Consider the following 23,252-nt stretch of genomic DNA (forward strand, 5'->3'; position numbering starts at 1 on the left):
CCACGGAGTATCATCTTCTCTCCAAACACCAGGACAGCAAAGACTATAATTCTTCTACTGGCATGACTTCACTCTTTATCAGATTGTCCTGTGTGCTTTTTCCATCCTTCCTTCCTCTCTCTCCTCTGGTTTAAGAATTATAAAATAAAGCTCTACTCATAACTGTAGTTATACCTTTTGCCAGACCTGGAATCTCTCAGATTGACATTGGTTTATGTGCCTTATTCATTGTTTCCAACACTTGCTCTTAGCTCTTGGCCACTTTCCTAGAGGTCACTTGCACCATTACCTCACCCAGACTACGAGACAACTCTTGAGGTACTAGTAGGAGTTATTCAGAATTGATATCTTCCCTTTACTTAATTGTGTATAACTGAGCCTGTGTACATGCTGTCAGAGAAAATTGAATGCTATTCCACGTGGCATAGAAGAGAAACAAATGTTTTCCTACAAAGTTAAAAATGAATTGAGGAGGGGTGGCTAGTGACATAGTGGATAAAGCACCGGCCTTGGAGTCAGGAGTACCTGGCTTCAAATCCGGTCTCAGACACTTAATAATTACCTAGCTGTGTGGCCTTGGGCAAGCCACTTAACCCCATTTGCCTTGCAAAAACCTAAAAAAAATGAAAAAAAATGAATTGAGGAGCCCTTTCGCAGACTAGTATTATAAGTTGGATCATTGGACATGGAATCAGAAACCCCCCCATCTCTTACAAGATATGTGACCTTAGCCAAATAATTATTTCTGACCCTCAGCTTCCTGATCTGTAAAAATAGAGAGTTTAGGCTAGCTGTCCTTTAATGTAATTTCTGAGGTTCTATGATTCTAGTCTCCTGAAATAATGATTTTTTTGTCCTTTGTTTTCAAAGATGACTATGACATCAGGGAAATATTTGTGACCTCTTAGCCTCCCAGAGAAATTTGATTTCCCCTACTTACCTCAGAAAGTGTTTTTTTTTTCTTTCCTCAAATTTCCCTGCAACACTTTGTCCTATTGTACTCTTCCAGGGATTATACTTTGCTGCATTCATGTTGTATCCCTGCTCAGAAAATATAAGCCTTTGGAGAGGAGGGTCTATAAAATCTTTATTTTTATAGCCTGAATGTCTTTCAAAGTACTTTGACTGTACTGGCAGTTTAATAAATATTTGTCAAAATGTAAACAGAAAGAATAAAAAAAATGAAACTGAATGCTGTGTAAATTGTAAATGATCAAGCTTGACCTTACAGAAGAGTTGAGAAAATGCTCCTCCTTCTTTGAAGGGGTGGAAATTCTAGGTGTAGAATGTTGCACATACTGTCAAGTTTGTTTAATGTGTGCTGAACTGGTTATAATTTTTTATCCATTCTTTTAAAATTATTAAAAGGAATTCTCATTCTCTCTCTCTTTCTCTCTGTCTCTCTGTCTCTCTCCTCTCTGCCTCTCTCTCTCTCTCTCTCTCTCTCTCTCTCTCTCTCTCCCTCCCTCCCTCCCTCCCTCCCTCCCTCCCTCTCTCCCTCACCCAGTGTTTTTTGCTTACCTTGCCACAATTGGGGAGGGGTCTTCATAAATCATCTCACTACCTACTCTAATAGAGGATAAACCAATTAATGTAAATAAGATAATGACTACGGCAGGGCTGAAGAAGCATATGAAGAGGAAAGAGGTTAGTAATCAAGAGATTCAGGAACTCCATCAATGACATGTGTGATTGTACCATTTCATTCTCCCACTTAGATTAGAGTATTCTCAAGTCAGGAAGATGAGTTCAAATCCAGCCTCAGATACTTATTAGCTGTGTGCCTCTTGACAAATCACTTAAGCTCTTTGCTTCAGTTTCCTCAGCTGTAAAATAAGTTTCATAAGGATGTTGTAAGAATCAAAAGAAGTATTTGTAAAATGGTTAGCCCAGTGCTTGACCCATATCATAGTAGGCATTTAATAATTGCTTGTGCATGGGGTGGCTAGGTGGTGTAGTGGATAAAGCACCAGCCCTGGAGTCAGGAGTACCTGGGTTCAAATCTGGTCTCAGACACTTAATAATTACCTAGCTGTGTGGCCTTGGGCAAGCCACTTAACCCCAGTTGCCTTGCAAAAACCTAAAAAAAATAATTGCTTGTTCCTCTTTTCTCCCACCTTCCAGCTTAAGGTATGGACAGAAATGATACCATACTGGCTGATTGTGATCAGGAAGTACAAAAGTGAGACAGACCCTGCCTGCAAGGAGTTTGTGTTCTACTATGTAAGGAATTCTTAACCTGAAACCACTGAGGGATCTGTGAACTTTATGGAAAGGCAAAAATTGCACCTTTATTTTCACTAACTTCTAAAGGAAATTTAGCGTTACTTGCAATTAGGAATGTAGGCAAGAAAGCATTATTTTGAGAAAAGGTCCATAGGTTTCAGTCAGTCATGGTCCATGTGTGTGGATTACAAAGAAAGGCACACTCTAATAGGTGAGATAAAATGCAAACAACTATAGATAAACAAAAGAGTTATTATAAAAAAAATCAAAAACAAAAACAGGTTAAGAGCCCCTGCTCTGAACCTCTACAATGAAATGTATTCACATGTGCAAACCTAGAAGGTGAAAAAGATGAGTTCAGTTAGCCTTTCCCTGTGTTACCATGAAACCAAAGTGGGAATTAGCTTCTGAGGCATTTTATCAACACCCTAATTCTGTGTTGGTGCAGCAAGAATAGATTGAAGCACAACAAAATTCCAGAGTCTAGTAAGTGACACTCCCTTGACAGTTGCTATCCTCTTGATATGTGAAGCTTTTAACACTGAGAATCACAGAAAGGTCTATAGTTTCTTCTAAATCAGTTGTAATTTAACTGTAAGGACATTTTTTCTTTTTTCTTTTCAAAGGAAGATGGGTAGTCTAAAAATGAGATAGTTCTGGAGATTAGCTCTGTCCCTGGGTTGGAAGACTGAGAGTGAAATAGATTAAATTTGGTCCAAAGAGGGGAAGTCTGTCTGGGGGAGAGATATAATAAAATGTACATTTTTTCAAGTAGCGACTTTTAAAAGTCACTGACTCACTTTTGTACTTTTATTCCTATGTTTAGCATGCATAATAAATATCTGAACACTGTAATTATTGGTTGTTGATTGACTGAGAACAGGATAATGGTCAATCATTTCCAAATACTGTCTAGCCCTTCCTGATCACAATCAACTAGTATGATGTCATCATTGATCATACCTTAAACTGGAAGGCAGAGGAAAAAAGGAACAAGCATTTAAGCAGTTAATGCATCTCTTGCAGATACATAAATCTTCACCCACATAAATCCTATATCTTCACCCACAAGAATTAAATTCAATAAGTAAACTTTAGAAAAGTATCTATTATAAGTCCTAAGATTTTATTTGAACATAGAAATTTATTAGAAGCTAACAAACTACTACAAATAAAACTTATGAGGAATAAGTTGCATTAAAAAAAATCCTAAGAGGGACCTCTAAAGACAACATATTTCCATTTTACAGAGGGGTTAGGGTTAGAGTTCTTTTACACAGTGGTGAGACTTCTAATTTTAATTATTTTTACTTAATCCAGTTAAACAGTTTATTAAATTGTATACCAATTAAAGTATAGTACATTTACTGTGCATTGAATAGAAGCTTTTTATTGACAGCAGTAAAGAGAAGATGGAAGTGGCTAAGTAAGTGAAGACCAAGTTAAAAGTTTTTTATTGGTGCTTATAGCCATATGTTTAGAATTATTTTTTCATTACACTTTCTTTAATATTTTCATGAAACTTTCCTGATGATTTTCTTTTCACATTCTCTACTAATTAATATTATAGTAATATAGTATTTGAAAGGGTCTGTGATCTTGATGTGATCCCTCCAGTGGTATAGATCTCAACCCAAGAGGCAACTAATGGCTCAATGGTTAGAGGACTGGGCCTGGAATAAGGAAGACCTGAGTTCAAATACTTACAAGCTGTGTGACCTTGGGAAAGTCACTTAATTTTTCTCTGCCTCAATTTCTTCAACTGTAAAATAGAGGAAATAATAGTACCTATCTCCTAGGAATGTTGGTAAGGATCAAATGAGGTAATAATCGATTCTGATTTTTAATGGGGTTGAACACACAAATGTGGCTTAACACCATACAGTTCTTTATTCACACTCATAGAAATAAAAAAGAATAAAATCAGTATATTGGGGCAGCTAGGTGGCACAGTGCATAGAGCACCGGCCCTGGAGTCAGGAGTACCTGAGTTCAAATCCAACCTCAGACACATAATAATTACCTAGCTGGCCTTGGGCAAGCCACTTAACCCCATTGCCTTGCAAAAAATAAAAAAAAAATCAGTATATTAAAATTATAACAAGGTAATATTTGTAAAGCACCTGACAGGTAGTAGGTACTGATACACGCTTGTTCCCTATCTTTCCCCAAACCTGACCCCTCATGATTGTTTGTCCAGCCTATGATTCTTCTTCCATTCTTTCATAAATATTCTACTCAAAAAGACCTTTGTTAAACAACTAGAGATAAAATCAGTCTTATTTATTGATTTATGGTAGAGTCAAAAAGTCCAGCACCCTTAGACTTAAGAACTCAAAGAATCCTAAAGGATGTGGAGTGGGGCTGATGAACCTGTGTGTGTGTGAATGGTAACATCTGCATTTCACTACTGATTGACAGAAAGAGGCCCTTTGATTTATACTCACATGACTCTCCAATAGTCACACATATTTAAGTACATATTGAGGTATGGATTAGGCATTCAGAAAGTCAATGAATGTTTGATCTTGTTCAGAGTTGCCTCTTACTCTTTGCAACTTATGTCCATATCCTCTCATAAATCTTGTATGGATGTATGTGTGTGTATGTTGTGTGTGAGTGTGTATGTGTGTGTGTGTGTGCATGAATAGAGCATCTCCTTTTTTAGTCATAGATAAAGTAATGTTGTTGTTGAGTTGATCAGTCTGACTCTTGTGACCCCATGGATCATACTGTCCATGGGGTTTTCTTGGCAGATGCTGGAGTGACTTGCCATTTCCTTCTTCGGGGCTTTAAGGCAAACAAGGTTAAATGACTTGTTTAGGCTCACACAGCTAGTAGGTGACTGAGACCAGATTTGAACTCAGGAAGATGTGTTTTCCTGGCACAGGCTTGGCAATCTGTCCATTATGCCACATATCCACCTCTAAGAGAGACTTACACAAGATGTAATAGGTAATCATCAGAGAGAGATAAGATTTGAACCTAAGACCCCTGAATCCAGGCAGGACACACATATCATATATATACATAGCTATAGTTGTTTTGCTACATCCAATCCTACTCAAAGGTCAAGTCAAATTGAGTCAGAAATAGGTCAGTTTGTCCTTCATGATGAGAGCATATCATGGGTCCTGTGAGAGCTTTCAATGGTATCAGATGGGTAGAAACAAATTTCCTTGGCTCATAGATTTATGATGCCCAGTTCTGGCCACATCATTTTTCTACTCAGAATCTCAAGAGATTTCCTATTGTCTTTAAGATTAAACAGAAACTTGTCAAAAGCATTTAAGGACTTCTCAATTTGACTCCAACTTACATTTCCAAACTTAATTCATATTATTTCCCTTCACTTTCTATAGGTTCCTCCCAAACCAGTAATTGTTCTCAGGACTCAGGATTTCACCTCCCATCTCCATACCTTCCAGGAAGATGTCTGTTTCAGTGCTTAGATTTCTTGATTTCCTTCAAGGCTCCACTAACAAGAAAAAATTTTCCTGTTCCTTTGAATGAATGTAATTTTCCTGATTCTGTAGGATTTTTCTTTTAAAATGAAAGGGAGTCTACCAAGTTTTCTTACTCATTTTAATTCCCACATTTGGCAGCAAATGCTTCTCTGATGATTTTTTTTTGTGGTATATTAATGTCCAAGGAAAGGAAAAAGGGGACCCACATATAAAACTTAGGTATCTAAATATTCTTTACTATGCATTGAAGGTTCAGGAAGGATGGAAAAAAGGGCATATTAAAAATCAACTGGGTGTGTGTTTGTGTGTGTGTTGGCACAGAGAAAATACTCCTCTTTGCTATCAACATTACCCTCCAAACAACTTTATTTTATTTTTAAGTTATTCATGTATAATTATATTATATATTTTCTTATTAATAATGTTGTGAAAGAAGAATCAAATCAAAAAAGGGAAAAAGACATAATACATAAAACAAATTTTAAAAATTGAAAATAATTAGCTTTGGTCTGCATTCAGACTTTATAGTTTCTTCTCTGGATGTGGATGATATTTTCCATCACATGTCCCAATCTTTCTTTTTACTGACTCTGGATCAGCCCTTCTTTCTATCAGTCCTTTTCCCTTTCCTTCTCCCTTTCTACTTTTATTTTTCTTTTGATCTTCTACTTTAACTTTACTTTTACTTTCACACACCCTTATTATATAATTATGATAAACCATTTTTATAATATTGATATTCCCCTTCCCTATGAAAATTTGTTGACCCCAATTGGAATGTATATTATTCTGTCTTTAGGCTAAATATGTTGAGAGTAAGATTTACTAGGTGTGCTCACACCCTTCCTTCTTTCCCTCTACTTTAATATGTCTTTGTGCCTCTTCATGTGGTGTTATTTATCTGCATTGCCTTCTCATAGTATAATCCTTCTTTTCATGTATTGATTGTTTTAAACCTGTCTTGTATCCACAGCTTCTATCAAGATATACTCCTTGTATCTGTCCTGATAGAAGGACATTTCTCAAGGGTTGATTGATTGATTTATAAACAACATTACCTCATAGTCACTTCATACCCTCAAACTCTGTTCAAATCCACTCCCCTCATCTGTCCCATTAGAAACAAAATTCTCAAGAACTATAAACATTATCAAATTGTAATAATTTTATACTACACTCTTTTTCTAAGTACCCTATAGCAATTGTCATGAACTTAAGTATCATGTAAAACAAAATCACTCAAGAGTTAAAAGTTTGGGGGCAGTTAGGTTGCTCAGTGGATAGTGCACCAGCCCTGGAGTCAGGAGGACCTGAGTTCAAATCCGGCCTCATATACTTAAAATTGCCTAGCTGTATGACCTTGGGCAAGTCACTTAACCCTATTGCTTTGCAAAAAGTAAAAAAAGAAAAAAGAAAGAGTTAAAAGCTTGATCACATTAGAGTCAATTTATACCCACACCCTTTGTCTGAATATGTTCTTTTCAATTGCCCTAAGAGAAATATAATTTTTAAGAGTTAACTAGAATTTCCTCTCTTTTCTATTTACTTTTTCACATATCTCTTGAGTCTTCTATTTGAATATCAAAATTTCTGTTCAGTGTTGCTCTTTTAATAAGTTAAGTTTGTAAGTCCTCTATTTCATTAAAAGAATTTCTTTCCCCCGAAAAGAATATGCTGAATTTTTCAGGGGGTTGATTCTTGGTTGTAATCCAAGTTTCTTTGCCCTCCAGAATATCATATTCCAGATCCTCAGATCCCTTAATGTCGAAGCTGATAAATTATTGTTTTCAATTAATTTTTCATAATTCTCCTGCATTACTCTCATTATTTTCACTGTTTTTCTCCTCTTCTTTGGTTTTAAAAATACTTTTTGGAGCTCTTCCAAGAGGTCTTTATGGAATTAAGACCAGTTCATCAATCCCTTTGAGACTTCACATGTAGGCATTTTGTCTCTGCTTTCCTCTTCTGAGATGGTATTTTTATCACCTCTATCGGAATAGTAGTTGTCAATAGTTAGTGCTTTTTATATTATCCTGGTCATTTTGTCAGTTGAACTCTGTCCCTGTGGTATACAATGTATTGTTCCAAGCATTTTTTGCTGGAGTCTGGGGTTCTGGTCCCTGGCTTTCCACTCTTACATTTCACATGTTCCCAGTTTGGTCCCTGTGCACTACATCAGCAAGCAATCTTGCTCTCTGAGCCCGAGTTTGGAACCTTAGTGCTGGCAGAGCTACAGTCACTTCTCAGTTCTCCCACCTAAACTGGACTATACTCCTTTCTGATGTTCCTCCAAGATATCTCACTGAAAAGTTGTTTCAATGCTTTTTGGTAAGTCTGTTGCTTTGGGATCTGTTTAGAGTCTTCATTAAAATTTGTTTCAGCAAAAGCACTGGGAATTTCCTAGCTTTGCTCCAGCAACTTGTTTCCCCAAACAATTCAAATTGAATTTTTAAGTGGCAGAACCTTTAGAAGGTCAGAATAAGACATTCTGCAAGTCCAAGACAACTAAGAGGTCAGAGAGACACTGTGACACAGGGATGAGACACCAGTGGTGGGACCAGGTGATAAGGAAGGAAGCAGTTGCAACTTTGGGAGCTTCTCAAGGCTGAGGCTATAAAGGATCATAGCAACAAGTAAGGAAAAAGATTATGGGAGCCCCAGTACTACTTCTGGACTTGGGACCAAACCTTGTTTGACAACTCCAACTTCTGGATTCAAGGGCAAAGACAATATTTTTAAGAGGGAATGGCGAGAGGCGACTAGGCAGTGCAGTGGATAGATTACTGGCCCTGGAGTCAGGAGAACCTGAGTTCAAATCTGGGATGAGACATTTAATAATTACCTAGCTGTGTGACCTTGGGCAAGTCACTTAATCCCATTGCCTTGCAAAAAAAAAAAAACAAAGGGAAAAAAGGGAACAAAGAGGGAATGGTGGTATTGAGATTCTCAAAGGATCAGGGATCCTGAGGAATGATATAATTTGTGGTCTAAAGGGATCAAGGACTCTTCTTGAATAAGGAATATAGTACAGACCAGTAGAGCAGTGACCACACATCTCCCCAGATCATACCACTTTAGAAGTACTGAAAACTTTCAAACCCCCAAAACTAGCTCTGAAAACAGGAGCGTGAAAAAGTCTGAAGTTTGAGTCATTTGCCTCTCCCTTATCATGACAGGAACAGAGCCAAACTTTACTATAAAGTATAAAATAAAAAAAATAGTATGGAAAAAATAAGCCAACATCAACAAAAAAAATAACCTGATCATAAAAAATACCATGATAACAGTATGATCAAGACACTATTTCAGAAGAAGACAATGAAGTCAAAACAAGTATCAAGCAAAATTTCAGAGGAGAAAAAAATAGTGAATCTGAGACTGGCCTAACAAGAATTTCTGGAAGAGCTAAAAAAATGATTTTCCAAATTGTACTACTATGTAGTAGAGGAAAAATTAAGTAAAGAGATGAAGAAAGGGAACAGAATTATTTAAAATAAGTATAAACAGCTTGGTTAAAGAGGCATAAAATACTGAAGGAAAATAATACTTTGACTACGTGGGGGAAAGGTACAGAAATTCATTGATGAAGATAACTCTTTAAAAAGCAGAACTATGGGGTGGCTAGGTGGCACAATGGATAGAGCACTGGCCCTGGAGTCAGGAGTCCCTGAGTTCAAATCCAGCCTCAGACATTTAATAATTACCTAGCTGTGTGGTCTTGGGCAAGCTACTTAACCCCATTTGCCTTACAAAATCCTAAAATTAAAAAAATAAAATAAAAAAGCAGAATTGCAATGAGAAAAGAGGTATAAAAACTTACTAAAGAAAATAATTCCTTAAAAATCAGAATTGGACAACTGTCAGCTAATGACTCCACAAGACATCAAAAAATAATAAAACAAATTCAAAAGAATGAAAAAGTATAAGAAATTGTAAAATATCACAGAGGAAAAATAACTAATTTGGAAAACAGATTGAGAAGAAATAATTTAAGAATTATTGGATTACCTGAAAGCCATGTGCAAAGAGAGATCTTAGACATTATATTACAAGAAATCATTAGGGAAAATTACCACATATCCTAGAACAAAGGGTAAAATAGAAATCAAAAGAATCCTGAAAACCACCAGAAAGAGATGCCAAAATAAAAACTTCAAGGACTAATGAGTGCCAAGTCAAAGAGAAAAATGCTTCAATTATCAATTTTATTTCCCATGATCTTCTCTATCTCTTGTTTGGTCATAAACTCTTCCCTTATCTATAGCAGGTACATTTTCCCAAGATCTATAATTTACTTTTATCATCCTTCATGTCTAAATAATTTATCCATTTTGATCTTATCTTGGCACATGGTGTAATTTTTTGTTGGTTTATACCTAGTTTCTGCCAAACTGCTTTCGAGTTTTCCTAGTACATTTTGTAAAATGGTGAATTCTTACTCCTCAAATCTTGGATCTTTGAGTTTTGTATCTAACCTATTCCACTGATCTACCTCTCTATTTCTTAGCTACTTCCAAATTTGGAACTGCTAGGTTGCCTTGCTTCATGTTTTTTCCCTGATATTTTTAACTGATATTTTGTTTTTCCAGATGAATTGTTACTATTTTTTCTATCACTAAAAAAATAATTCTGTGATAGTTGGATGATGTGGCACTGAATAAATTAACTTAGAATTGTAATTTTTATTATATTACATTGACTTGGTTTACCCGTGAGCAAGTAATATTTTTTGTGTTTTCTTTTGCAACATAGCTAATATAGAAATATGTTTTGTGTATCTTCATATGTATAACATATCAAATTGTTGCTTTCTCAAGGAGGGGAGAAGAGAATGAAAGAGCATTTGGAATATAAAATTTTAAAAAAGATTAATTTTTACATGTAACTGGGCAATATTTAATGAAATAAATGAAAAAATATATTTTAAAAAATCAAATCTTCATGAGATTAATTCTTGAGGTTAGGAGGGGAGATGGAATGGTAGCAATTTCAAAGGTGGCTTTCCAGCTTTCCCTCTTCATATGGGGAAATCTTTGACCTGTGTCTGTGATATTTCACAAGCTCTCATTTTCCAAGGGTTCTAACACTGAGTAGAAAGCAAAGTGTTATCTATTATTTCTGCTTCCAGACAGATGCTTTGGGAATTTTGAGCACTCTAAATGGCTGAGAACACAAAAAGACTTACCCCCAGGATAATTTGGCAGGTTTAATGGATCTATATTCAAATAGCTGGGCTTTCTCTTTACCTTGATTTGACTCTGAACAATTTTTTTTTCAGAATCCACAGTCCATTCTTATGCAAAGTTATGAGCTCATAATGGATTACCTGGAAAAACAATCAAACAAACAGAAGCAGCATGTACAAAACTTTGTTCATTGTGAATTAAAATCCACATCCAGCAGTAAACTTAACAATTGGAGCTCCTGGGAAAATTAGGTGTAGATATAGATATAGATATATAGATATAGATATGGATATGGATATGGATATAGATATGGATATGGATATAGATATGGATATGGATATGGATATAGATATAGATATGGATATAGATATAGATATAGATATAGATATAGATATAGATATAGATATAGATATAGATATAGATATAGATATAGATATAGATATAGATATAGATATAGATATAAACACATTTTTAAAAATATAACATACAGGACAGTTAGGTGGTGCAGTGGATAGAGCACCAGTCCTGGAGTCAGGAGGACCAGAGTTCAAATCCAATCTCAGACATTTAATAATTGCCTGTGTGGCAAGTCAGTTAACCCCACTGCCTAAATAAATAAAAAAAAATTTAAATATACACTATATATATACATCTATACAGAAGAACTTTATTTTAATATATTTTTATTTACTTTATTAAATATTTCCCAATTATATGCAAAAAATTTAACATTTATTTTAAAAAAACTTTGATTATATTTCTCATATATGTAAAATAATTTAACATTCATTTAAAAAAAAACTTTGATTTCCAAATTCTCTCTCTCCCTCTCCTCCATCTCTTATTCATTGAGAAGATAAGTATTGGTTATACATGTGAGATCATGGAATACATATTTATATATTACCCATGTTGCAAAGAAAAGCAAACAAAATAAAACAACAAAAATAAAGATAGTAGAAAGAACTTTGCTTCAATCTTCATTCAGAATTCATTATTTTCTCTCTAAGAGTGCATAGCATTTCATTATGGTCCTCTGGAACTATCTTGGATCATTTCCTTGAACTGAGTTTTCACTGTTGATCATCCTTACAGTATTGTTACTGTGTTCAATGATCTCATGTTTCTGCTCTACATGCCACACTTTAAAAATCTATTTATTATTGTATTAACATTCATTTATTTCATTAGTAACATTTTCTATATCACTTCCTACAACCTAGTCAGTCAACAAACCAAATAATTAAACCTGATTTGCATTCTCAAATTTCTTAAGTATAGACATTCACACTGAAAATTTAACAATCCATTCTCTTAACTGATTCCAATGAATACTTCTGCATTTAACTCAGTTTTCCTGAGCCAACTCCAACCTCTAGCATGCTGATTACAATAAGCAGATGGACATTTATTCAGGGTCTTTTGCTTAATACATCATATATTGAGGTATTTGTTATTCATCTATAAGATAGGCAGACAAGCACCTGAATAGGCATATACTTCTCTCCAGTTATAAGTGTTTATTCCTTCCACAAAATACCTCAGATATAATAATATGTCTGTCTGTTCTATTCTTCACTACAATGTAAGCACCTTAAAAGGCAGGGGTTAATTCAATTTTTTTTTTTTGTCTTTATATCTTCTAGGCAGCAGTTAATTTTCCCTTGCAAACTGAAGGTGCTTAAGAAATGCTCGGAGATTTGAACTGAAATTTAGATTCAGAGCTAGAAGTGAATTTGAGGTCATCTAATCCAATTTCTAACACTACAGATGAGAAAACTTAGACTGAGTGCTGAAGTTAGGGAAGGAATTGTTTTGTTTTTCTTTATTTGCTCATCATTTAGCAAAGACTTGCACATAGCAAGTAGGAGAGACAGTGGCTATAGTTTTGTGGCCAAAGTCAGAAACTCTTAAGTTCAAATTCAGCCTCAGATGTTTAGCTACCTGGGCAAGTCAATTATTCTCTGTCTGCCTCAGTTTCCTCAATTGTAAAATTAGGATCAAAGTAGTGCTACCTACCAGGGCTACTGTGAATGAGATATTTGTAAATTGTACAGCATGTTATAGGCATTATAAAAATGTTTATTCCCTTTCTTCTTTCTCCACATAGCAGGTGCTTAATGGATATCTGCTAAAATGAGGCCATCACTATCAGAGCTGGGATTTGAATCTGAGCAAGCCTAAGTAATTCACTTAACAATTCTGGGCCTCAGTTTCCTCATCTGTAAAAGTTGAACTAGATGATCTCTAAGGTCTCTTCTGTTTCAAAATCTATGGTTTTATGATTTTATCACTAGTTTGAAGTACTAAATATCCTTCTTATGCTCTGCTGGAAATAGTTTCTAAAATTCATAGCTTTAAGAATTCCTACATAACTGTATCACCATAGTTTTTTTAAAAATAGTTTTCATGTGAAGCTGATAAAGCTTCTAGGGTTTAAAAATAGTTATTATGGAAGTCACTTCCTGAAATATATTTGGTTTTTGAATTAAAAAAATCCCAAGCTATGAAACTTAGTAATGCTGGGGGAATTGTACAGCTAGAAATATACATATGTATGTATATAATAAAAGTCAGTGGCTATGAAAATAGAGCTAATCAATAATCAATTGGGAATCTCCATGAAATCCTCCATGAAAAGGTTTTGTTATAGAATATCATCAAAACAAAACTAAAACTTAATCTTCACTATGTACAGGGGATTATTGAGTAAAAAGGTTATTTCAATAAACATTTATTATGTATGTAACAAGGCTTTTGTAACCCAAATCACCCTGGCTTTTTACTGAATGGCCAAGAATAGACTCTAGTCCATATCTTTTTTTGTTCATCGTTTCGATTTAGATGGCTTAGAGTGTGAATAGCAGTTATTTTCTATTTGGGTCAGAAACTCTAAGGGTCTTTTCCCTCTCAGATTGACATCTTTGGGTTAGTAAATTGGGCCGACTTTGGTCTCAATTCTTATCTAGTCCTCAGTCTTTGATTGAATACTGCCTCAGACAAAATGAGACCTTACTTCAAAAAGGCCAAGATCACCCACTGCAATCATGGGCCAGTCATCTTGTCTTGTTATTGGACTCAGCTAACTGGAGGAGAGAGTGAGGCTGATGACTTTGCACAGCCCTGCCTCACAAACCCTTCATTTGCAAGTCAAGATATCACTCTCCTGATGACCTTTCATCCTCTTCAAGAATAAAGGTCGAGGGGCGGCTAGGTGGTGCAGTGGATAGAGCACTGGCCTTCCAGTCAGGAGTACCTGAGTTCAAATCTGGCCTCAGACACTTAATAATTACCTAGCCGTATGGCCTTGGGCAAGCCACTTAACCCCATTACCTTGAAAAATCTAACAAAAAAAAAAAAGAATAAAGGTCGAACAACCACAAACCATGACAGGTGTCTAAACTACACTTGAGATTAACAAAGAGAGAACATACCGGCTGCTTTCAAGGATCTTATTATCTAATTGGGGAGAAAGAGGTTTATCAATAATCATCATAGGATCATCAATTTAGAGTTGGAAGAGACTTTAGACATAATTTACATCAACTCCCTTATTTAATACATGAAGAAACAAAAGTCTAGGTGTTGGCATGACATGCCCAATGAAGGAACACCAAAGGAAGCAGACAAAATTTCAACTCAAATACTTTGCAAACTCAATAGTCTTTCCATTGTACCACTATCTATCCCTGTAAAAGAGAAAATAAGACATATAAAGGATAGGTGTAGGAAACTTAGAACTGGAGAACGTACAATTGAGAGCCCTATCTTTTTCCTGAGTCTGTGGAGCACTGTTCCTCTCTAGCAAGTTCCTAATAGACTGTGGAATGTTGAACTGCTATGAATAGTAATGGTGAATAAGTTAAGGAAACTAGCAGGGTGACAGTTGCAATAATAAATAATGTTGAGTGGTGGAGGAGAGAAATGTTCACTTGAACAGACCCTGTTTCCAAATCTTTAGATTTAATTAAAAGTAGGAGGAAAAGAAGAAAGTTATAACTATTCTAGTCATTGAAATTTTGCAGTGAAGTACACATTGATTAAATCTCATTCCTATAAAATTAAATCTATTTAAATCCTCTGAAGGAATGTTGATGTAGCACTGGGGGTACTAGAGAAACAGTTGTAAACTTGTGTCATTTTGAAGTTTTGGAAAATGGAATGAAAATTTATTTTTGTGGAAGACATAGGAGAAGAGATGGAGATTGGTAATTCTTACAAAGTAAATTTCCTAAACAAAAATTAAGAATAATTGATATATAAAGATAATTCTAAAAGATTTGTGATGAAAATTATAATCCACATCCAGAGAAAGAGTTGAGTCTGAATGCAGACTCAAGCATAGTATTTTTCACTTTAAAAATTGGCCATATGTTTATCCCTTTTGTTCTGATTCTTCTTTTACAACATGAATGTTATGGAAATATGTTTAACATAGTTTTACATGTATAACCTATATCAGATTACTCACCATCAAGAGGAGAGGAGATGGGGTGGCTAGATGGTGCTGTGGATAGAGCACTGGCCCTGGAGTCAGGAGTACCTGAGTTCAAATCCAGCCTCAGACACTTAATAATTACCTAGCTGTGTGGTCTTGGGCAAGCCACTTAACCCCCATTGCCTTGAAAAACTAAAAAAAAACAAAAAAAAAAGGAGAGGAAAGGAGAAGGGAGAAAAATGTGAAACTCAAAAAAAATGTTGAAAACTATCTTTACATGTAATTGGAAAAAATGAAAAAACAAAAAGAAAATTTAAAGTGAATGATTGATTGATTATTAGGATTTGCATTCACAAACCTCTGAAATAATTGAAAATCTGAATATAAAATACCTCTGAACTCTTTAGAGAAAACATGCTAAGTAAAGTTTTTTAAAAGGTAAATTTTTAACTTTCCTTTTTGACTTTAGTGTGTGTGTGTGATTTATATCTATTCCCAAAGACAAAGACTAAGCAAAGAATGTTCTATCTCTTTGAGTTTTCCCAAATTACCTCTAACATGATGCACAGTTAAATGTATTGATGAATGTCTGTCTCACAAACTCATTTTTTTTTGTGGGGGAATTTACTTTACTCACAGATTCTTTAAAGATGTCAGATGCCCTGTAAAAAGTTTATCAGAGGTGATTTTAAATGTTTTATTTACTTCTTTGGTCAAATTAAAAGAGTATTATAGTAAACTGGCTTATTTAAAAATGTTTAATTAAAATAATTTTCTCTTTACATATTCATCATGTCAACTTCAAAACAAATAACCTTTATTGTACCCATCTCATTTCAGGACAGTTTGCCCCTGCTTCTGTATAATGAAAGCTCATTTTATCAAGCATCCTGTACTCTTGTTGGTCTTAAATTTTCAAAACAAGTCAATATAAAATCTTTCTGATGAAAACAAGTATCAATTACCCATTTGGGGCACATTTGTATGCCTGATTTATGATTTCCAAAAAAAGCCAAGAAATAATAATATCACAGATGGAAGAGACCTTAGAAGTAACTGAGTACAGCTTCTCATTTTAGGGGACTGAGAAGCATAGAAATTAAGTGACTAGCCTAGGATCACAAAGGCACTAAGTGTTTAAGGGATTTTTTTAAAGTAGATTTTCCTAACTCAGAACTTCCACTATACAATACTGCTTCATTATGTTTCTTTTATAGTAATTGTTAAAATTAGTTTTTATTTTTAAATTTTCCTGTTGATCAAGTCTTGTATCCTTTAAAGATAACTATGTAACACACACATATACATAAATGTGTATATTCATATATATATATATATACATATATATGTATATATATATATATACATATATATGTATATATATATAACCACAACTCACAAGGAAGTAAAATCAAAACAGACCCAACACTGATATTGCTCTTTGTCCTTCGTTCTCCAAGAAGACCATGACTTCAGGAAGGTGATGCCATGACTTGCAAGTTAATTGGATTTAAGAGAGGGAGGGCTGTGCAAAGTCACCAGACTCACTCTCTCCTCTGCTTCACAGCTATAAAACAGCAAAAAACCTTCTTTGCTTTCAGTAGTCATATAAACCTATAGCAAGTTAAAAGGATGTGAGATCCTTTATCATATTTAGCTGTCATTTACAGAGTGAAGAATGTCATGTGATAGATTAAATAGTAATATAATTGTACAATTAACATGTTAAATTCCATTAGGGCTAGAGGTGGATTGAAAATGGAGATAACAGAAATGTGATCAAAAGATCCCTTCTATAGAGACTGCAGAGGCAGATGTCCCCATAATGTATTGTGATCCCTCCAACATTCAAATAGAAATGCAGACATACTCAGGGTCTATCAACAAATGCTGTTTTATACTATTAGTCAATTCTTGGCTGGTAGCCATATGTTCTTGAGTCTGGTTCTTAACACTGACCTTACACAAATAAAGGAAACTGTGAGCAATTGGTCCAGCAAGATGTAATTCTGGTTTATGGATGTACCAAGTTGTATTCCACACAGAGGAAAGGATAAACCAACATTACCTGTAGTAATATTTGTTCATGGCACCTTCAGATATCAGGAAGTAAATTAAGAGTGGCAGAAACCAATTAGAAAAACCCTCAGGCAATAGAGATTCTCTTTTTAAATCGAGTCCTTCCTTACTCCTTGCAAAATTAGTAACATTGACTGACTCTCCACTCTGTGAAGAGCACTGTACTTAATCTAACTAATCCAAAGGGCAAACTGACATTGGCCTCAGACATCTGACATTGGCTTCTAGAATTCTGTTGCTTTTTTATATTCTGAGAGGAGTATAAACCCCTTACCCTTGGAAACTGCCACACTGTCATGGTAGGAATTTGCCTGGTCTGTTGTTCTACAACAGGAATCTGACACTCTACAGGAAAAATACAAGTGAAGTCAAAAAGCATTTATTAAACATCAACTATATTCTAAGCATTTGGATTAAGTGCTAAGGATACAAAGAAAAGCAAAAACAGCCCCTGCTCTTAAGAAGTTTACAGTTTAATGGGGGGAGATGACATATAAACAACCATATATACAAATAAGATACATAGGATAAATTGAAGATTTATTGAAGAGGGAAGACACTAGGGTAAAGAGAACTGGGAAAGTCTATTTTGCAGAAGGTGGGATATCAGCTGAGATTTGAAAGAGGTCAGGGAAATCAGGAGATGGAAACAAAGACAAAAAGAACAGGGAGGGAAAGAATTCCAGGTATAAGGGACAGCCAGTGAAAATGCGAGGTGTAGGGAGATGGAGTGTCCTGTGTGAGGAACAGCAAGGATATATATAGAATAGAGGAGTAAGGTATAAGAGGTCTGGACAGGTAGGAAGGGATCAGAATCTGAAAGATTTTAAAAGTCAAGCAGAAGATTTTTGGGAAGCCACTAAAGTTTGTTAAATAGAGGTTTGTTATTGCACTTTGGTAGATCACTTTGATAGGTGAGTGGAGGATGAAGTGAGGAGAAACTTGAAGTAGGGAGACCAGCCAGAAAATTCTTGCAGGGAAAGTGGAAGGCCCATTCTCTATCTGCTATTTTATGAGATGAATTGAACCTTTTATAGGGGGTTGTCTGTTCCAGATGCCAATGTTCAAGGACTCTTGAGATGGACTATAATTGAGATTGTTACAATGAATAATTGAGTTGCTTTAAAATTACTGTCTTGTAAAATGTAAAATAGATATAGGCTGTTTTAATTTATCAATTTTTATTAATCAATTTAATTTAATTTAATCAATAAGCATTTATTAAGCACCTACTTCATTTATTTATTAAATCAGGTTCTTCAATAGGTGACGAAAAATACCAAGAATGAATCTGACTCTACATACAAATGCTATATTTTCTAATGGAGGAAACAAATACATATGAAAATGTATATAAAGAAGAGTTTTTAATAAATTAAAATATATCTAAAGATAATAAGAACAAATAATTTAACAAATTAATTTGTTAAATACAAAGTGGTTTGGAAGTGAAGACTCTAGCAACCAATGTGATCAGAAAAAATTTCATTATGTAAATGGTATTTGAGCTATTGGTGTAGGAAATGGCAAATCACTCTATCTCTGCCAAGAAAACCCTAAATAGGGTCATGAAGAATGAGACATGACTGAAATCACTGAGCAACAGCAACAGAACTTGAGTTATGTTTAGAAGCATGAGAGGTATTCAGTGACATGGAGATGAGGATGGAATATGCTCTAGGCTTGAAGGTATCACCTAAACCAGGATGGGGAACTTTTCTCTGTATATTTATATCTCTGCATGTATATCTCTGGATATTTATAACATCATTTGTGGACCATATTTGATCAAATCTTTAATTAATTCATCCCCAGAAGCTGTAAGATTTATTGAATTTCAAGTCCTGTCTATGATTGCCTTGGCAATGCCACATCAATATGACCCATGGTCCAGAGATTTCCCCACCCCTGGTTTAGATAAAGACACAGAAATCACATAAATAGGAAAAGTATGAAAGAGATTTAAAACCCAGGATTTCTAACTCTAAGTTGTGGACTATGTCCTCTACTTCAAGTAAGTGGGTCTATAGATTTTGGAGGCAATAAGTAATAAGACGTTGGTAGTAGAAAGGGAGATTAAATACTAACTCAATTTGTATTTGCTAATTCTGTTTGATTATACAAACATTGCTTCCATCTCTTTCTCTTGTCCTGCCATCCTCAATCCTTGGGAAGCTCCATCTGTTTCCTTCCCCATTGCTATATTTCTGACTCCACTCCCCCCAATATGAATGAGGTCCAGGGCAATCATTCTAATTGGCCTTCCCAAGGAACTGCTTTTCCTTTCTGTGCTCTCATAGGTACCATCTGGAATCCAAGGAAGAAAGACATTCTTGTATTCACCATGGGTATGTTGGCAGAAGAGCACAGATGGGGCCACAAATTTGAGGTGAATATCTAAGCCTCTAATCCTACCTAGGTTGGAGATGATGAGGTATTTTAGCTAGGTTCATTCTGCATTCAAGACTGGTGTACAGTTGTCAGACTCATCCATCTTTTGTGAGGATCATGGAATAGTGAGTGGGAGGATGCTGGAGTGAAAGACTAGGAATGAGTCCAAGAATCTCACAAACAGTTGCCCTAGTCTGGAGCTCCTCCTGCTTTTCTCCTGTGTGTGCACAGTTCTGCCTGCATCTTCCTCAGGGGAGAACTGCTGAGGCTGTTTATGTTCCCCTGGGTGTCTGCATGTGGTTCCACTGCTGGATTTTATTCTGTTTCAAAGCCCATACACAGAGTACAACAAAAGCAGGATCTGAGTGGTGACAAGACCTGCAGATTTGGCTCAAGAACTGAGTATCTGATTCTCCATGATGGTGCTTAATTCTGTTTACTGGAAAAGGCTGCCTAGCATCATATGTGACACCTTGCCTTTGATTTTGAAATCTGATTGGAAAGGAAAAGACTCACCAGTGTGAAATAATTAGAGAATAGTAGCTGAGGTTACTATTGAATTAATTAGCCTGATGGAGCAGGTTCCATGCTGGGAAAGTGGAGAAAAGACTCAATCACTTAACTAGCAATAAATATGCCTTTATTAAGGCAAATTTGTGTCTTATTCATTCATTCATTCATTTGTTCTTTCCTTCACTTATTTATTTATTTGTTAAGTCAGTTTGTAACAGGAACAGTGCTAAGTGATTGGGAATGCAAAGAAAAAAACAAAATTAATGATCCTTACCCTCAAGGCTCTTATACTCTAATGAGACAGACAATAGGCACATAAACAGGGGCATCCAAGAAACAAAATAGAGGAAAGCTAACCTTAGAAACAAAAGCCGTATCTGGCAGCTAGATGGTCCAGGAAAGGAGACCACTCCTATAGAAGGTGGCATTTGAGGAAGACAGGGATCCTAAGGGATGGAGGAAAGGAGGAAAAATACTCCAGGAATGGAGGCATGTTCAGTGACAGAGGGGTGGAAGATGTATTGCAAGTGTGAGGAACAGTACAATTGGAATATGGAGTGTGAAGAGAGAAGTAACATGTAAGGATGGAAAGAGGCTTTGTGGTACAGTGGAATGTTGGTTTTGAAGTCAGGGTTCAAATTCTGCTTCTGATACCTGTATGTCCTTGGGCAAATCACTTTCAGTTTCTTTTTGTAAAATAAGAAGTTTGAATTTCATGACCTTTGATATTTTCTAGCTCTATATCTATGAGTCTATTAAATTTTGAAGGACTTTAAATAAGAAATAGTGATATTTAAGAAATATTGGAATTTATTGAGTAGGAGGGTGACCATGGTCAGTCCAGGAAAATCACTTTGGCAGCTGGGTGGAAAATGGATTGGAAAAGAGACTTGAGTAAAGGTGACTGATTAAAAAACTTCTGCAAGAGTACCAGATGAGGGCAGCTAGGTGGCGCAGTGGATAAAGCACCGGCCCTGGAGTCAGGAGTACCTGGGTTTAAATCCGGTCTCAGACACTAAAATAATTACCTAGCTGTGTGGCCTTGGGCAAGTCACTTAACCCCGTTTGCCTTGCAAAAACCTTAAAAAAAAAAGAGTACCAGATGAGAGGGGATAAAGAACTGCACTAGTCTAGTAACTGCATGAGTGGAAATAAGTGGATATTTTTGGATATAAATGGGGGGAAGGGGAATAGGAGTTAGTGAAAACTTGTTTGTGAGCCTAACTGGGAAGATGGTCCTTAACAGTAACAGAAAGTTCAGAAGAGGGGTGCGTTTAGGTAGAAAAATAATGAGTTTTGTTGTGGACATGCTGAACTTGTGATGCCTATGGGATATCCAATTAGAGAACAGCTGTTGAGTTTGTTATGGAATCAATTAGCCTGTAGAACAGGATTGACCTTGTCTGAAGCAAGTTTCAGTTACATGTTTGAAATTAAAATGAAAGCTATTTTGGAAAATGAATAATGGCCCAGTAAAAGTTGTCTAAGGAATAATTTGTTTTTGGATTTCTCCCAATCAAATTAATTGAACAAAGGGACAAAATCCCAGAAGACCTTGAATATCGACCGGAAATTTCTCTTTTGCTGTGCAGGACACAGACTTCAAGACCTGAAACCTTTCTTGAATGAAATTAAATCTTTATACATTTCTTACAGAATTGGGATTCCAACCTGACCTTGTAAAGGAGAACATCCTGGATATATTCTCACTGGTTTGTTGCAAGATTCAAAAGAGATGTTTAGAAAGCCTTTACAAAACTTTGCCGCTATAACAATGTCAATTATTATTACTTTAATCACTCAGTTTCCTGAGTTTTAATTGCATCATGTAGAATGTTAAGCATTTCTTTTTAAAATCTGGAATAAAAACAACAGAATGAACTCAATATAATAGGTTTCACCTGAGTGAGGAAAAACAAAACAAAATTAGTATAGTCTCCTGTAATTGAACATTTTTGTCCCTCAAACTATCATTGAAAAAAATGACATTAGTCCTGCAAAATTTGACTTTCTGAAAAGAAATTCACAGAGTAATAACAGCTTGACAAATAGCTCGAAGAAAAGTTCTGACATTGTTACTGATATTAAATGGTTGGATTTTTCTTCTTATTTATAAAGCATACTCACCAGTTGGTACTTCAATGGGGAGGTAAGTGTGGTCCAGTCAACTTAAAGTAGACCTTGAAGTCCTGAGTTCAAAGATTCCTTAGATTCCTAAGGCCTCAGTTTACATTTCACTAGTTCAAGGAAACTGGAATACCACAAATAATGCTTATGTTCAACCATAGCATTATTTTGGTGAAATTCTCTAAATTTAATTGGTCCCTTTAATTGAAGCACTTTGGTTCCAGAGACATTTGAAGCCTTCAGAATATCACTAGGAAACAGTGCACTCAGCAAAAGATTAATGATTCCATCAAATTTATTTTCTCATTTTGTTTTTTCTCAGTGATTTCATCAAGTGCCAATCATTTAGGGAGGCAGCATAAAGAGTAAAAAGCACACTGGAGTTGAGTTGAAGGACATGGCTGAATCCCAAGTGTTACTAGTTATGTAATCTTGGATAAATCATTTACTTTCTCTAGATCTCAGTTTCCTCATCTCTAGAATGTTTTTCTTTCAAGTTCACTTGTAACCATGATGTTAATATTTAAAAACTGGTTCTCCAGAAAGATAAATAATTGTAGTGACACATTTTAAAATTTAATCTACATTTTAAATGTTTTCTCCATCTCTTTCTTTAATCTAAACAATCAATAAAATAATAAATCAATCTCTGAGTTGTTGATTTCTGAAAATGAAAATACTCACATTGAAAACATAACAATAGACATTCTGAGCTGGTTGAACTAACGCACCACTTCTTGTAGCCCCCAAATCTATTAAAATGGTTTGGGTTTGATTTCTGTTGGTCCTGGGGACCAAGTTTTAGACCAAGTTTCTGGGATTATA

At 35.4% G+C, this 23,252-nt stretch overlaps 1 protein-coding gene across 3 annotated transcripts in view; it reads right to left on the bottom strand.

Annotated features, from left to right (window-relative positions):
• Nucleotides 1-22,722, bottom strand: part of SNAP91 (synaptosome associated protein 91) — a 226,747-nt gene extending 204,025 nt beyond the window's left edge. The window contains exons 1-3 of one of the 3 annotated variants that reach the window (XM_074187088.1): nucleotides 22,428-22,720; nucleotides 15,351-15,509; nucleotides 10,879-11,019 (exon numbers count right to left, since the gene is read on the bottom strand). The gene's annotated coding sequence lies outside the window, so the exon portion shown is untranslated. Of the gene's footprint in view, nucleotides 1-10,878; nucleotides 11,020-15,350; nucleotides 15,510-22,427 lie in introns of all 3 variants that reach the window. The other 2 variants (XM_074187089.1, XM_074187090.1) reach the window with 2 other exon arrangements.
• Between the last annotated feature and the right edge of the window lie 530 nt (nucleotides 22,723-23,252).

The sequence above is a fragment of the Macrotis lagotis genome, chromosome 5 (genome assembly GCF_037893015.1).
Source record: "Macrotis lagotis isolate mMagLag1 chromosome 5, bilby.v1.9.chrom.fasta, whole genome shotgun sequence".
In the NCBI taxonomy this organism is placed as follows: Eukaryota; Metazoa; Chordata; class Mammalia; order Peramelemorphia; family Peramelidae; genus Macrotis; species Macrotis lagotis.